General features: G+C 39.5%; 1 pseudogene; it reads left to right on the top strand.

Annotated features, from left to right (window-relative positions):
* Positions 1-15,450: 15,450 nt before the first annotated feature.
* Positions 15,451-17,988, top strand: part of LOC118547672 (small ribosomal subunit protein eS26 pseudogene) — a 37,584-nt pseudogene continuing 35,046 nt past the window's right edge.

The following is a 17,988-nucleotide window of genomic DNA, read 5'->3' on the forward strand; positions in this document are numbered from 1 at the left end:
AAAATATTTCCTACACATCTGACAAAGAGCTTATTTCCTTAATATAAAAATAGTACTTTTAAATAAGTTAGGAAAATATTTAATTTATTTATTTGAGAGAGAGAGCATGAGTGAGTATGGGAAGGGGCAGAGGGAGAGGGAGAGAGAGAGAATCTTGAGCAGACTCCCTGCTGAGTGCAAAACCCCATGTGGGGCTCAATCTCACGACCTTGAAATCATGACCTGAGCCAAAACCAAGAGATGGGCATTCAACCAACTGAGCCACCGAGGAACCCCGTAAGTAAGGAAAATATTAACCCAGTAGACATAGGATTTTAGACATAGAAACCTGAACTCATAAAGACATCTAATGTCAAAGAGAAAATGAAATACAATTTTTACCTATAAAAATGGCAAAAATTTTAAAGTTTTACAACCAACAGTTGGCAAAAGTCCAGAGAGAATGTAAATTCAGGCTGTCTTTGGGATAACCATTTGGCAAATTCTTTCAAAGTTAAAAGGTGTGTATGACCTTTGACCCAACAACTCTACTGCTAATAATCTATCCTATGGAATTCATGAAAGCACACAAAGATAACACACACACAAAACCATCATTTGGATAGCAATCAAGGCTGCCAGGTCTTGTCTGGGTTGTACCCTACACTGGGCACGCTGACAAAGTAGCAGGGAGTCGGGGAGTGGGAAGTGGAGGGTAGTAATCACCTACTCCAATCAACAAACCAAACATCCTGTTTTGGGGCTGTATCTGTTGAGAGAAGTGTATCAGTTAGCGTCCTAGTAGGAAATGGGTGGCGCAGTCCATTTGGGTAATTTGAGCTCTACCTACTTACAAAGGTAGAGCACAGTGTAGAGAAGTTAGTATCCCAGGACTAGAAAGACAAGAGCAGCTATCAGAGGAGGGAAGTAGGAGCTTGAGAGAGAAAGTTTAAGAGAGGAAGCCAGCCCTCAGCAGGCAGGCAGGAAAGAACCTAGGGAGAAAATACCCCAAACTCTCCTTACTTTCCCCTCCCAATTTCTTGCAGCTGCTCCCTTTGGCTGAACCCACACAAAAGGAGAATATATAGATAGGATCCATATGCAGATCAGCTTCCCAGGGAACAGAGGAAGGCAGGAAATGGTGGAGAGTGAAACTGGAAGGACTCATAGAACACGTCCTTCATAGAAGAGTGTCATTTTCTAATCCATACGAAGCCATCATGGAGTTGCCCGTTACCACGTTTTATCATTGCACGAAAGACAAAATAATCTAAATGTTCATTACTAGAGGACCATGTACCAAATTAACGTACATGATGCAATAGAATGTTATTGAGCTTTTTAAAAAAATGAGGAAAGGGGCACCTGAGTGCCTCAGTTGTTAAGCGTCTGCCTTCAGCTCAGGTCATGATCCCAGGGTCCTGGGATCGAGCCCCACATCGGGCTCCCTGCTCAGCAGGAAGCCTGCTTCTCCCTCTCCCACTCCTCCTGCTTGTGTTCCTTCTCTCGCTGTGTCTCTCTCTGTCAAATAAATAAATAAAATCTTAAAAAAAAATAAAAATAAAAAATGAGGAAAATGTATAGGGACTGGTCTGAAAAAGAAAGCACTAAGACATTTTATTAGGTTAAAGTATGAATGATTCTCTCAGATTACATGTAATGTAGAAAATGTTACATTAAATAAGAATATACTTTTATATGCCTGAAAATTTCTGGATGGATAGTTGAGACTCTTAAAAGTGGTTATCTCTAAAGGGGAAGGCAGGTAGTAGAAGGACCAGTTAAGAAACTTTAGGATCAGTTAGGAGACTTTATATGTTCATTTTATATTAGTCTTATAACAAAATAAAAATAATTTAAAGGTTACTTTGGCTAAGACTATTTTTAACATTCTCTACTGGAGATAAATAATACCATGGAAAATACATATGATATAACATTAAGACAGGGAAAATTTGCATATACAATATGATTTTTTTAAAGATTTTATTTATTTATTTGACAGAGAGAGAGCACAAGTAGGGAGGACAGCAGGCAGAGGGAGAGGGAGAAGCAGGCTCTCCACTGAGCAGGGAGCCCAACTCTGCTCTACCTCAGGACCCTGGGATTATGACCTGAGCCAAAGGTAGACGCTTAACCAACTGAGCCACCCAGGCACCCCTTGCATATATAATATGATTATAAAAATATTTGGAAAATATATATAGGAAGAAAACTAAAAAAAAAAAAAAAAAAAGGAAGCACCAGACATTATCAATGGTTGTGTATAGGTGGGATTTTTGGCGTGTTTTAACACTCTTATATTTCCTAAATATTTTTAATGAGAGTATGGTACTTTTTTAATGGAAAAAGGAAATATTCTGAAGTGATCGCTCCAAACTTTTAAAGAAGTAGAAATCATTTTCAAATAAATTCTTATGCAGAACCCCAATCATAAAGAAGACGTTTAAATATTTTTTGGATGAATTTTGAATGTTTAAAGTTAAAAATAGTTGGGAGTACCAAATATAATAAGATATTAAAACATCTTCAATCTCATTACATAAAAACTACAGAAAAGTGGATATTGTTGTCAGTCATCACTGATTTTTTTTTAAGGGGGGAGGGGGACAGAGGGAGAGGGAGAGAAAGAATCCCAAGCAGGCTCCATGCCCAGCATGGAGCCCAATGCAGGGCTTGATCTCACAACCCTGAGATCGTGACCTGAACCAAAATCAAGAGTCCGATGTTCAACCAGCTGAGCCACCCAGACACCCCTACTAATTTTTTTAAATGTACATACACATTATTAGCACTGTCTTAAACCAAGTTCTGATTCCTTAGTTTTGTCCTTCTTTGGACAAAGAATCAGATTATAGGAAAAATTTGAAAGCTGGAAATGTTGACTTTAACCATAAAGATAGATAGAAATTTTAGTCCTAACTCAAGCAGAAGAGGGAGTTTAGTTCTAAAAATCTCTCCATATAGCCTTCTTATCAGAAGAGGAGAAACAGACATAAATTATAGGATTTCAAGAGCTCGGATGGAACCCTGGATTTCTAGAATCTGTAATAGGAGAAAGACAAAGGAGCGTTTGTCTTTTTCTTTAGTGATGCTGATTCCCACCCACTGTGCTCACCACACAGAAGGAAAGTCATGTTGTAAAAATTCTGTTTCTCATTTGTGACCAAATGAAATATTGGAACACTTTCTGTACAATATAACTTTTAAGGAAGGTTAGCCAATTTTCTTCTTGGAAGAAGAAATGAAATCATCCAAAAAAAGCACTTTGGGAACTATGAAGGAAATGGGGAAATAAGCCCTTCCTCTTGTGAATAAAGACTCAGTGTTACTGTATCTAATAGCGAATAAACTGAAAATAGAAAATTTTAATAGAGATCTTAATGTCTGTTAAAATAAGAAAGAAAAGTCAAACAAAAATTGCTGACTATCAGATTAGAAGTTCATGTGACCAAAAGACAAAATTTCTACTGGACAAAAAGCAACCATTCAAAAATATGCATCCTGCTTTTTGCTGAGTAGTTACTCTATGTAACAAGAATCATTATATAGCAAAGGGAAATGGCTGCATGAAATAACACTGGATAATTTTTATATTTAATTAACTCAAGAATGTAGAATTATAAGGAATTGAGATGTTGAGCATAAACCCAAGTTTTTCCACTGGAAAATGGTAAAACCCATATTCTTACTAGGGGTTAAATCAAAGTTCATTGCCTACATATGCTCACTTTCTTTATGTTAGGATTTTTTAAAAGATTTATTTATGTATTTTAGAGTGGGAGAGAGAGAAATAGAGAGAGATATGGGGGAGGGGCAGAGAGAGAATCTCAAGCAGACTCCCCACGGAGCACAGACCCCGATGCAGGGCTCAATCCCACGACCCCTAGATCATGTCCTGAGCTGAAATCAAGAGTCAGACGCTTAACCGACTGACGCTTAGCCACCCAGGCGCCCCTGCTAGGATTTTAAAGTATGAGAAATCTTCACATGTACATTCTTGAGACAGATGAAAAAGATGTTTCCCATTTTTCATCTTGTACAACCAATTTAAAAGGTAAATTTTAAATGTAAAATATGAATTTGACTATGATTTCCAGTGTTATTTCTTTTTTTTTTTAATTATTTTTAATAGACCTCATTTTTTTAAGAACAGTTTTAGGTTCGTAGCCATTGAGAGACAGGTGCAGAGATTTCCCATATAGTCCCTGCCCCAACTCATGCATAGTCTTCCCCATTATCAACATCCCCCATCAGAGTGCTACATTTGTTACAATTAATGAACCTATAATTGATACATCGTCACTCAAAGTCCATAGTTCACAATAGGGTTCACTCTTGGTTTTGCATATTTCATGGGTTTGGACAAATGTATAATGACATGTATTCATCATTAGAGTATCACACAGAATAGTTTCATTGTCCTCAACATCCTCTGTGCTCCATCTTTTCATCTCCCCCAGTCCTGGACAACCACTGATACTTTAACTGTCTCCATAGTTTTGCCTTTTCCAGAATGTCACACCATTGGAATGATATAATATATAACCTTTCAGGTTTTTTTTTTTTCACTTAGTAATAGGCATTTAAGTTTCTTCCATGTGTTTTCATGGCTCGATAACTTTTTTAAATGCTGAATAATATTGCATTGTCTGGATGTACCACAGTTTATCCATTCACCTACTGAAGGACATCTTTGTTGCTTCCAGATTTTGACAATTATGAATAAAGCTGCTATAAGCATTTATGTGAAGGTTTTGGAATGGACAGGTTTTTAATTTCCTTGGGTAAATACCAAAGAACACAACTGCTGGATTGTGTGGTAAGAGTATGTTTAGTTTTGTAAGAAATCATCAAACCGTCTTCCAAGTGACTCTACCATTTTACAGCCCCACTGGCCATGAACAAGACTTCCTTTTGTTCCACATCCTCGCCAGCATTTGATGTTGTCAGTGTTCTGGATTTTGGCCATTCTAGTAAGTACGTAGTAGTATTTTGTTGCTGTTTTAATTAGCATTTCCCTGATTACATATGATGTGAAGTATCTTTTCATCTTATTTGCCATCTATATGTCTTTTTTGGTGAGGTGGTCAGCATTATTTCTTGATGGGAAAAAATACTTCTGGAGAGGCATAGCCTTGAGAGCAGCCAACCTCAAGTTAATATCCCTACATAAATTTTTGCAAAGCTGCCAGGTGAAGGAAATTTTTTTCCTTTGGAAGAGAACCAGCAAACGGCTCGAAATAAGAAAACCTGAGTTTCAGACTCTGCTCACTCTTAGAAGCTTTGGACAATTGCTTCATCTGTAAAACATCAACAGGTCCCAGATGGTGCTAACACCCTATGATTCTCACTGGGCAACATTGCATACTTATTCTTACAAGTCCAAGTTCAAGTGAAGATTGCCTTACACCCTAGCTGTGTTTTCTTTCAAGATCTTTCCTGTCAAGATCACTTATTTAAACATTTTAGTTCATTCAAGATAATATCCTTTAATAAACCTATAAGATAATTACTTCTTTCCTAAGCAAGCATTCTATTGAATGGATACCCTTTAGCTAACAAAGTGGCCAGCGCAGTCAGCTCTTATATTTGCTGAAATATATTAAAGAGTATAGTCTACACATTCTTCTCATCCATTTTTCTCTTCATAATTATTTAAAAGCATCAAATAAAATTGTGTGGTACATTTTCTCTTCCTGAAGCCATTTCTCATGAATACAAACTCTGAATCAGGTAGAAATAACAAATTGTAGGCATATTCATGGAACATTTCTCAAAATCATTTGCAAGACATCATTATGTCTTTATAACATGCAATCACTCAGATGTAGTAACACAATGTAACCATTCATAGTAGTATTCTTATCATAAAACTTAAGGAAATTAGTATCTACAAAAAAGGTCAAAATCTCAGGTTGAAAAGAAAACATTTACAGAAATATATTTTTGTGCTTGGTTTTACATTTGATTGCCACTGTATGGAATGAAAGAGTAAATAATTCATGGCCCCGTCACTGAGCTGTAACTTTGAGCTATTGATTTTTACCCTGGCTTTCTTTCTACAAAATGATCACCATTTTAAAATGGTCCCCACAGTTTGGTGCGCAGAGAGTAGAAAAACACACACAACTCCCACTTAACAACTCAGCTGTTGGTGCCGATGACACAAGAAGTTGGTTCGTTTGTTCCAATTAGCTTGATGGCTCTGAGAAAGAGCTGAGGAATGGCACTCAACCACCGAAATTCATTTTGTTGTAATGGTGGGGAGGTAGTTGTGGTTTCGGTAGTTGTCTGCGGAGAGCTAGAAGTTCACTAAAAATTATCTGACCAAGATCTGCTATAAGGTGAAAGTATGTAGCTTCTCAAGTTGCAAAAGTGAAACAATTTACAGCTACCACATAGCTGGGTCAGGTCTATGCTTAGAAGAGTGGATCTTTCTGTTGTTGGCAGAAACGTATGCCCAAAATGAGTTCACCTTCTTCCGCCTGCCAGAATTAATGCTCCCGTGGAGCAGGTCTGAGCTGTTTTTAGGAGCAGGGCTCGGGCAAGCTGTTGAGAAACGTGGCCGAGTGCTCATTGGTTTCCCGACATAGGTAATTAGAGCTGATGGTCCAGTTTCCAGAACTATCCAAAATTACAGAGGAGGCTTGTGTGGGGTCTGGGCTTGCCCGGCTCTGTCATCATTGTTTCCTGTCTCTCCAGTAAAGGCCTGAGGAGACATTTGCCAAGAAGCTCACATGGACAGACCAGCTTACCCTGGTACTTGGCGGATCAGAAACAGAAACTCAGTTGCCTGAGTTTTAATCTAGTGTATTTCCCAACCACACTAGGGGAGAGTAAATAAACCATTACTATTTGAATCATCTGACTGTGAAAATAACATTTCAGCCTTCCTCCTGGATAGAGGAATGCATGGAAACAGCACCTTTTGCCATATGTTCTGGCTTGCGTACACACTGGTCACAGACTTCTTTTGGGGGCTACTAATTTATCTTATTTTGATTTACAGGACACCCACGTGAAGGTTCCTGAGGAAAAGTGTGTCAAAATATTTGAAATATCTTAGGCCTCCTCTTCCTCATCTTTAATTCACCATCTTCAACAAAATTGATCTATATTTTTCAAACATGAAAATATAAGAACTCAATGTGGTTGAGTTCTGGAAACCATCGTTCCTGAAAGTCTTTTCTTTTTCTCAAGTTTTTACTTAAATTCCACTGAGTTAACATACAGTGTAATACTAGTTTCAGGTGGAGAATTTAGTGATTCCTCACTTACATACAACACCCAGTGTTCATCACAAGTGCCCTCCTTAATCCCCATTATCCATTTAACCCTTCCCCCGCCCACCACCCCTCCAGCGACCCTCAATTTATTCTTTATAGTTAAGAGTCTGTTTTATGGTTTGCTTCTTTCTCTCTTTTTCCTCCATATGTTCATCTGTTTTATTTCTTAAATTCCACATATGAGTGAAATCATATAATTGTCTTTCTCTGATTGACTTATAGTTCCATCCATGTCATTGCAAATGGCAAGATTTCATTTCTTTTGATGGCTGGTAATATTCCATTGTACAAATGTACCACATCTTCTTTATTCATTCATCAATCGATGGACATTTGGGCTCTTTCCATAATGTGGCTATTGTTGATAGTGATGCTATAAACATCGTGGAGCATGTATCCCTTCAAATCAGTATTTTTGTATCCTTTGGGTAAATACCTAGTTGTAAAATTGCTGGGTCGTAGGGTAGTTCTATTTTTAACTTTGTGAGGAACCTCCATACTGTTCTCCAGAGTGGCTGCACCAGCTTGCATTCCCACCAACAGTGTAAGAGGATTCCCCTTTCTCCACATCCTCAACCACTTTCTTACGCCATACACAAAAATAAATTCAAAATGGATGAAAGACCCAAATGTGAGACAGAAATCCATCAATATCCTAGAGGAGAACACAGGCAGAAACCTCTTAACTCAGCTGTAGCAACTTCTTACTAGACACATCTCCAGAGGCAGGGGAAACAATTAAGCAAAAATAAATGATTGGGACTTCTTCAAGATGAAAAGCTTCTGCACAGCAAAAGAAACAATCACAAAACTAAAAAGCAACCTTCAGAATGGGAGAAGATATTTGTAAATGACATATCTGTTAAAAGGTTAGGATCCAAAATACATTAAGGATTTATAAAACTCAACACTCAAAAAACAAATAATTGGGGCACCTGGGTGGCTCAGTCACTGTCTGCCTTCGGCTCAGGTCATGATCCCAGGGTCCTGGGATGGAGCTCCTCATCGGGTTCCCTGCTCGGCGGGAAGCCTGCTTCTCCTTCTCCCACTCCCCCTGCTTGTGTTCCCTCTCTCGCTGTGTCTCTCTCTGTCAAATAAACAAACAAATAAATAAATCTTTAAAAAAAATAAATAATCCAGTTAAAAAATGGGCAGAAAACATGAATGAACATTTTTCCAAAGAAGACATACTGATGGCTAGCAGAGACATGAGAAGATGCTCAACATCACTCATCATCAGGGAAATATAAATCAAAATTACAATGAAATACCACCTCACACCTGTCAGAATGGCTAAAATTACCTTTGTGTGTGTGTACTTAAAATATTCAAAAATAATAATAAGTCATAAAATCCGACTAACAAGTAATGGGATACTGTCCTTGTTCTCCCCACAATTCGTGCATTTCTCACTCTTTCATACAATTTCTAATTGATTAAGAGAAGGGTCAATTGACATTCTAATTTTTTTATTAACAAAGCATGAAAGAATTGTCATTAATGATTAATCCAAACCGTTAAGGAGATGGTGATTATGGGCAGAGACATCCAAAAAAATGGGAAGAAATCATACCCTCCCACCTTCTCAAGGTCAATGACACACATATGGAGTGGAAACACATCATGTTAGAACAAGAAGGGACTTAGAAAATATCTACCTCCTCCTCCTCATTTTATAGAGGAGGACGCGAGGGAAAGCAGTTTGGGCTATATCAGAAAGCCCTTGGCAACTGATGTAGAACTAGAAGATAGATTTCCTGTCTCCTTCCATCAAACCAGACCTCCATCACCTCAGTCGAGGTAAGTTAATAATATTCTAGGAGAAAATCAGCATTCCATTCCACCTTTTTGTTACTAGCATCCAATCTTTGCTTCTGTTTCACAAGGTAGGAAGAATAAAGGGGAGATCAAACAAGGGCTATGTAGGAAGTATCAGGAAAGAGGTACTTCTTTACTGCGGTGGGTAGAAAAGTAAAACACAGAGTGTCCCACCAAGTCAGGAAACACAGGATAAACTCATTTCCATCAATGTATCACTTATAATGTCAAAACACACTCAGTCTGTATTTCTTCAACTTTCAGATCCTTCTAAAAGTATCATAATTATACTACATTCCCTGCACTTCCAGAATTTTTGGTCAGTAGTGTTTTCCTAAGTTTTTTTTTTTTTTTTTTTTTTTTTTCAGATTTAGCAATTAGGCCCATTGCTTTCAACAGCAAATCCACCTCACATAATAAGCATGTTGAGCCTATTATTTGAAAATGTAGCTAACATATTGTTTTAATTGAAGTTTATCCTGTTCTTCCCAACCTTGCAAATACATTATAGACTGAAAGATAAACAAAAGAAATTATTTATCAAGAAATGCAGTAGATGGGGACACCTGGGTGGCTCAGTCAGTTAAGTGTCTGCCTTCGGCTCAGGTCATGATCCCAAGATCCTGGGACTAAGCCCTGCATTGGGCTCCCTGCTCAGCCAGGAGCCCGCTTCTCCCTCTGCCACTGCCCTTTACCCCCCTCCCCATGCTCGCTCTCTCACTCTCTCTCTCAAATAAATAAATAAAATCTTTAAAAAAAAAGAAATGTAGTAAATGAATAATGTAAGCTAACTTAAACAAGTGCCTAAAAATTTCTTTTAAAAGATGCTTAATATAGAAATTTTATACTCTGATCCTTTTGAACTATTTAAGCCTTAAAAACCACCAAGCACATTTTTCAGAATGTGTTGTTTTAACACCTAATGCTGGAGCGTAACCTCCCCAAGAGGAGGGGTACACATCAGTTTCATTCCTGGGAGTCCCCAACACTTGGAAATGTGTCTGGCACATAGAAAGCATCGATAAATATTTTTTAAATAAATGCTGCCACAGATGGATAGAGGATTAACCTGATTTGGCTACCTAAGCAATCAACAACTCATCTGAACATTGAGTGGTTGAGCAAAATCCCTAGTGTCTCTTGCTCAAGGATGGGTTGCATAATGAGAATCTCTCTGACCATGTAAGTTATCTGGGACCGATATCAAATATGTTAGCCTAACAAAGACACCTCAGTGAGTTATCTTGGGGATTCATAGTCTTTTGCACATCTGAGGAAATACAGCACATTTTGACAGAGAGCCACAATTCATGATTTCATGATATAATTGACATAATTGCAGCACTTAAAATAAATTTTCCTTGCTTTTGGATAGATCTTGCCAAACTCTAACACACAGTGTATTTTTTTTTTCAAAAAGAGGATATAAACACTGAAGAACAAATACATCATAATTACATAAAGTGTGTTAGCATAATTTTTAGAGGAAAACTTCCTCATTATAAGTGTGTCATTATCAATATATTTGTTTTGTATAACCCTAATTCTAAGAGACTACTCCTTTGGTTGGTAAGGTGGAAGAAAGGCACTAAGGGACATGATGATTCATAGGGAAACTGAGAAAATGGAAAATGCTGGGAATTCAGAGGAGACAGACCAATCAAGCTGTAGGTTTCAATGCTATCCATAACCACTGCTCTGCAGCTGGAGATGGAAACCACCTGCCTATCACACTTTCTGGAAAAGCTTAGGTTGAGGAGGGGTGGGAGGTATATGGTCAGGGGCACCAGAAAAAAAAATACAAAGTAAAAGAACTGTGTTCATTTTGAAACAAAATGTTTCAAATGTAGATGGTAGAAGAGCTAGAGCTAGAAGCATGGGCATGGAACCCAAGCAACTTGACTGCCAAAATGCCAACCCATCAAGTGTCCCCAAGGCAACTCACTGACTCTTAAGAAAGGGAATTTTGTGCTCAATCAATTTCTTTGGTGCATTAAGTAGAATCATTTTATTTAACAATATCTTCTTTACAAACATGAGCTGTACAATCAGATAACCATTGTTCTCATGTGAGTTTCACCACAGGCCAACTGTGGGGCATTGGGCAAGTAGTAACTCTCTGGAAGCCTCAGCCCCACATCTGCAACATGGACAGCATAGTCCCACTTCTGTGTCTGCTGAGGCCTTGGCACGGGGGCTGGCACACAGGAAAATATCAGTAAGAGGCAGCTATTACTTTTCATATTTTGCTTGCAGGGTTATGAAAATTGCTTTTCATTTTCCTTTATTTCTTCCCTTGGTATTTTTTCTCTTTTTTTCTTTTCTTTTCTTTTTTCTTTCCTTTTTTTTTAAGTAGACTCATGGAGCCCAACACTGGGCCCAACGCAGCCCCAAACCAAGACTCTGAGATCAAGACCCAAGCTGAGATCAAGAGTTGGATACTTAACCAACTGAGCCACCCAGGCACCCCTTCCCTTGGTATTTTAATAATTAACCAATCAACCAGGGTGCCTGGGTGGCTGAGTCAGTTAAAGTATCTGCTTTCAGCTCAGGTCATGATCCCAGGGTCCTGGGATCGAGCCCCACGTTGGGCTCCCAGCTCCACGGGAAGCCTGCTTCTCCCTCTCCCTCTGCCTGTGCTCACTCTCTCTCTGTCAAATGAATAAATAAAATCTTTTAAAAAATTAACCAATCAACCAATCAATCAGTTAAAATAGAGGAATTGATGCATTTGTTTCTATGTCTCACTCTTCTGTCATCTTCTACTTCTCGAATCCGTCTCAGAGCTAAGACACTCTGGTCCCTGCCTATGCTGATTTTTGCATCTTCTGGCCTAGCTCCCAATCACAGTGATTTTGCAGCTGCAAGAGCACTATTTCAGAGTCAGCCCAAAGAAGAGCAAAGCAGACTTTTACTAACACCAAAGACACCAAATGAAATCAAAAGATGAAATCAAACCAATGGAAGCAACTCACAGGAAAGGAGATACAGTCTACGGTAGGGATCAGTGAACCTCGAAGGAGTGAGATCAAAGCCATACTTCATCTCACAAAAGGAACATTGGTATAAGGCTTCCCAAGTGTGAAAATCAAAGAGATCTTCTCTGTCTCCTTCATATGAGAGCATTCAAGGATAGGAAAGGTAGATTTATGGGTCTGAGACTTCTGCTGAAAGCCTTGCCTTTCTCATGAAGTTACATGTCTGGCATGTCAACCCAATATGATGGATTATGTTATTGTTCCCCACGTTGGCTCTCTTCCCTGTAAGGTGATTGCACATCCCAGCCCATTTCTAGGGGACCTGTAGTGCTTCTCTATGGGTGGAGTACACTGCTTTGCCACATTACCAGGTTTGGCTGTGTGACTTTTGTCTGAGCAAATGAAATGCAAGCAGAGGCCATGGTGTCCCAGTTCCAAGCAAACACTTAGAAGAACCACAGTTTTTAGCCAATTCTTTGTTTTCTCTCTGCCACAAAAATAGCATATCTCAACTAAGGGCTGCTTTTTTGCTGATCCCTGAACAGAGGAGACATTTGGAGCAGAATCGTAGCAACCAATTCACAGCTACCACCATACCATGCAAGTGGGAAATGAAAATTTGTTGGCGTGAGCCCCTGAGATTTGGAGACTGTGTGTTACTACAGCTAAGCTGACTAATACATCTGATACCACAAAGTAGTAGCACAACTGCACTGGGATAAGCATCCCGTCTCTAAGGTTATTCCATTGCTTAAGGGGTTTGGATTTTAATCTAAACATGAGCCAGAGATTAGCTAGGATTGGTTCAAGATCTATGTTATCTGTAATCAGATGTACCAGGGATAAAGAGCAATTGTTGTGCCATCCTGGAAGAGCTGGGCTGCTACAAGCCATCATTATCCTAGGGAGTCATAATTAACCATTTTACAACTCTGGGAGTGCCCATAACATAGCTCAGCCTTGAAGGAGTCGGGCAAGCATAGGTTTATATCTGTCTCACCACAACCTCTTTCTTGAAATCCAAAGCAAGTTAACTTGTCCTCCCTTCTTGGAGTCTGTGGAATTAAGACACACAAGCAGGGCTATTAGACAGAAACTGCTTCTTTGGGCTTCCAGTTCAGCAACTGCCTTCATGGTTCCACCTCTCCCTTTTAAGTTGTTTATTTATGGGCTGTTTGACAACTCCACTGGTCAGCCAGTGGCCTTGGGGTGCAATTACAAATACTTTAAAACTCAACGTTAGCATGTTTTTCAAATCAATTAAAAGCATTTAAAAATATTTAGGGAAGAAGCCAAGAGCAACCAAAGTCCAAACCACCTGGACAGGCCTACAGGGACTTGCAGGGCCTGACAAACTCAGTCTTGCCAGGACTGGCAGGGAGGAAAGAACGGTGAGATTCAGAAAATGAGTTGGATGGCAGGAAAGCAGGCTGAGCAGAGGGCATGTGTTCCTAGAATGCTGCTGCCTCATCCAGCAAGGACAGACAGGGCTGGGAAGCAGACCTCAAGCATAGCTGTGGGAGCTACGCCCCAATCCTTGGCAAGCTTAGCTTGGTGGTGGGGCCCAGGCCTCATGAAGACAGCCAGCGGCACGCTGATTGGTGCAATCACAGATGATGTCTGCTGTCCCTGGAATGAATTATTCTTCAGAAGATTAGCAGCAAAGAAGATTCACTCTTTGGCTAGACCAACTGGAGGGGATGAGTCACCCTCTAGGACTTAGGAGTCTGGGAAAAAGAATGAGCAGAAGGAACTCATGAAAGGCAAAGCTCAACGGGACCCAAACAATGATTGTCCAAGGATGTGTTACCACAGAGCAGCCATAGCTGGAAAGGATGTTAGAACCAGATTCCCCTATCAGTCCAGTGTCCTTCTTTTATAGATAAGGAAACTAAGTCCAGAGAGGTTAAATGACCCATCTGAGCCAGTGAGCACATGGCAGAGGCAGGGCAGGACTGGGGGCTGAATTTTCCATCTGCTGGTGAGAGCCCTTCCTTAGTCTCTATGCTGTCCTGTTCCAAAATAAATATAAGGTCCTGGCAGGAACCCCTAATGTCCAGTCCAGGTCAGCAGACACAAGGTGTGGCTACAACAGCAAGGCCTTCTGAATCTTGATACAATTAGCAAGTGATCAGCCCAGGACACTTCTGCTCAAGATTTCCATACAGAATAGAGATATAAGATACTGTTCTGTAGATATTATCTGCATGTGGGAGGGGAAAAATCAAACCACATGATCTCCCGAACCATCGAAACTTCATCTTTGAAGAATTCCACAAGTCAACCTTATTGTCAGTGGTAAGGAGCCTCCCTAATGAGAATTGCATAAAGCATGAGTAAGATGCATCACTCTCCCTTTGGGACTGGGGATTAGGAAGGCAGGTGGGTGGAGTGGAAGGGAATCAGAAGAGGAAGGAAGATGAGGGAAGTGCTTAACAAAAACACTTTCTGACAAATAATGAAAACAAAGAACTTGGCCGAGTGGGTACAGCTAACTTAGGTTTTTATATGAGAAAAAGAGTAAAGGACTCATTTAAAAGGCTTGTAGGTAGATTGGACATTGTTTCAAAACACTAGATTGACATAAAGATCTTAGAAATACACAGAAAAGGCAAATTTCTGTAGATTTCCTTCCCCCTTGCCAGTTGTCATACTTTCATTTCCTCCCAAAGAAGATCCTAAATACCTACTCAGCAAAATAGAATACATGACTTCGTCAACAGATAGCTTCAACCATCAGAAGAGCAACTTAACTTCATTCTGCAAGTATTATCAGGCTCCAATGGAAGATAGTCTTTCCATGATCACTCCGTTGCCCTTGGGCTTCACAAAGTGATGAACTTCTCAGGAGGAAATGCTTCTCCAGCACTTGGTAGATTCGCTTTGTCTCTTCTGACAGCACCTGTTTTTGCCACTTGGAGCAGACTATGGCCAGAGTTTCTCTTTGCATAAACCACACAATAACCATGACCTCATCGGAATAGCTTTCAGGGCTGACTAAGTTGAGACACAACTCAAACAACCATGTGAGTTAAAGGTTTCAAAGAATCATCGAGATGAACTGAACCCTACAGAAAATGATTCTATCACCAAGAATTAATAGGAATTAAAACCTGTCTGAAAATCAAGAGAGACAGGAGTTAGGTGGGCAATGGGATTCCATGTAACTTGGGCTCTTCCTCTGCAAAGTAAGCCAAAGCAGACACAAGAGGGCACTTGAGCCCATACTCATGTGAGAAGCAAACTTCTTGTGACTCCCTCCAGCCTCCTACTCCCTTGGGTCCCCACCCAAGACCACGAACCTGATCTGTAAAGGAGCTAAACTCCACCTACAAAAGGGAAAATATTAAGTGGATTGATTTTTAAGCTTCGCACAATAATGCATGATGTATCAGAGTGATATTGGTGTAGAGATTGCTATCAGAAAGGAAATTTGGTCTTTGCCCAGAGCAGTAAATTTACAGCCATCTCCTGATCACCCAGCATGGTAAGGGTCACAAAAAGAGCATGACTCACACAATCCAAAAGCCTTTCTAGTCCGTAGTTTCAAAATCACCCTTCCCCAAGGAGGGGGAGCAAAGCTGGTGTCAGAGAAACCAAATAGGCCAGCTTGAGTTTCATTTCCCTCCACTCAGAAGTAACGATGAAACACCACAAAAGTAACTGCTTTAAAAACCACCTAGATTCCCCAGGTTATTTTAGATTACCTCATGGGAAATAGTAGAGCAGACAAATTTAAAACTCTACTTATTTTTTCACCCATTAAGGCCTCAGGTAGGTATATGCTGTGGGCTGAATTGTGTCCCCCCACCCCCATCCCCAAAACTTATATGCTGAGGCCCTTATCCCCAGTACCTCAGAATGTGATTGTTTGGGGGAGATAAGGCTTCTAAAAAGGTGATTAAGATAAAATGAGATAATTAAGTAGGTCTTAATCCAATATGACTGGTGTCCTTATAAGAAAAGATTAGGACACAGATACACTCAGATGGAAGACAACGTGAGAACACAGGGAGATAACCATCTACAAGCCAGAGAGAGAGGCCTGAAGAAAAAACCAACCCTTGCATCTCAACTTCTGGTCCCCAGAACTGTGAGGACATAAATATCTATTGTTTAAACCACCCAGTCTTTTGTACTTTTGTTATAGCAGCCCTGACAAACTAATACAGTATATTAATTTTTCCACACTTTAATATATTCACATATCTCAGTGAATATATTAAGTATATTAAAAAATTACCACTAGGGAGTCACTTAAAAACTAAACATAATGTTTTATGTTTAGTGTTTAATGTTTTGTTGATATCCACTTTGCATCGGAGACATGTCTGAACAACCAAAATAATGACCTGGTCGACCTAGAAGTTTGGGCTCTCAAATCCATAATAGTTGCTCCAGCTATGTGGACATCAACATCCACTTTTTGTTCCTATCATTTCCATTTGACATATGGGAAAAATGAGGCCTCAAAAGGCTAAACAATTAGTTCAGGTTTGCAACTGGAAGCGGGAAGGGCTTGGGTTTGAACCTAGTTATCCTGAGTCAGAAATTGTGCTCTTCTCAATCATGAGACACTACCTCTGCAGTCAGGAGCAAAGAGTGTGATATATTCTGAGCTTTAATGGCTGAGAGAAAGGTTCTATCACTAGCAGAAACAGAGAAGATCCCAAAGTTTTGTTTTGAGGTGAAAACAAAAGTTGTTTGAGTTGGATCTTAGATCTATAATCCTATGGAGAGCCCTAAGTAGGAGCTGGAGATCCAGGGCATGGCAGGCGGTAGGAAAAATGGGGCTCCACCTTGTGAGGCATGGAAGTAGGTGAAACGTTAAAGTAGAAAATCCTAAGGAAACAAGACAATGACAAGGACTTTGTTCAAGTAAAACCACAATTAAGATGAGAATGAGGGAAAGGCCATTGTGAAGAAGCCAGAGAATCAGAGAGGAACCAGAAAACACAGTGTTCCAGGGATCCAGGGTAAAATAATGTTAAGTATGTGGTGGTAAATCCACTGAAGAGTACACTGCTGACTTGTGTTGTTAGGAAATTGAAATTAGTGTTACATTGAACTATTTTGAGGGCAGGCAATTGGTTTGACTCAACTTTTTGTTATTGGGGTATTTGGGTCACTACATAATAAAAATTAGCATTTAAAAAATTTTATTTTTTTTTGAAGATTTTATTTATTTATTTATTTGAGAGAGAGAGAGAAACAGCATGATAGGGGAGAGGGTCAGAGGGAGAATTAGGCTCCCCGCTGAGCCGGGAGCCTGATGTGGGACTCGATCCCAGGACTCCAGGATCATGACCTGAGCCAAAGGCAGTCACTTAACCAACTAAGCTACCCAGGCGCCCAGAAAAAATTAACATTTAAAAAATTTTATTGTTCGTTGTTTAACTATGGGGGAAAATGTAAAGTACATGAAACTGAAAATATATTATTATTGGTTTTGCAAATAATTACAATGACCTGAATGTGGAAAAAATGCCTGTAAAATGACTTCTTAAATTCAGAAAGATTAAGGACTTAAAAAACCAACAGAGAGACAGCTACATTTTGACAAAATAATGGATATGAGTAATGCAGATGTCTAGTGATACCTAACCTGCAACAAATTGAAAAAATAAAACTATAGTCTAATAAAAAAGAAGTGGAAACCCCATTTCTTGACTAAATCATTAAAAAGGAAAGGTCTTTGGGGCACCTGGGTGGCTCAGTCAGTTAAGTGTCCAACTCCTGATTTCAGCTCGGATCATGATCTCAGAGTCATGGGATTGAGCCCGAGTCAGACTCCACACTCAGCAGGGAGTCTGTTCGGGATTTTCTCCCCCTACTCACTCTCCTGCTCTCTTTTTCTCTCTCTAAAATGAATAAATAAATCTTTAAAAAATAAAAATAAAAGGAAAGGTTTTCTAGTGAAGTAT

The sequence above is a fragment of the Halichoerus grypus genome, chromosome 1 (assembly GCF_964656455.1).
Source record: "Halichoerus grypus chromosome 1, mHalGry1.hap1.1, whole genome shotgun sequence".
In the NCBI taxonomy this organism is placed as follows: Eukaryota; Metazoa; Chordata; class Mammalia; order Carnivora; family Phocidae; genus Halichoerus; species Halichoerus grypus.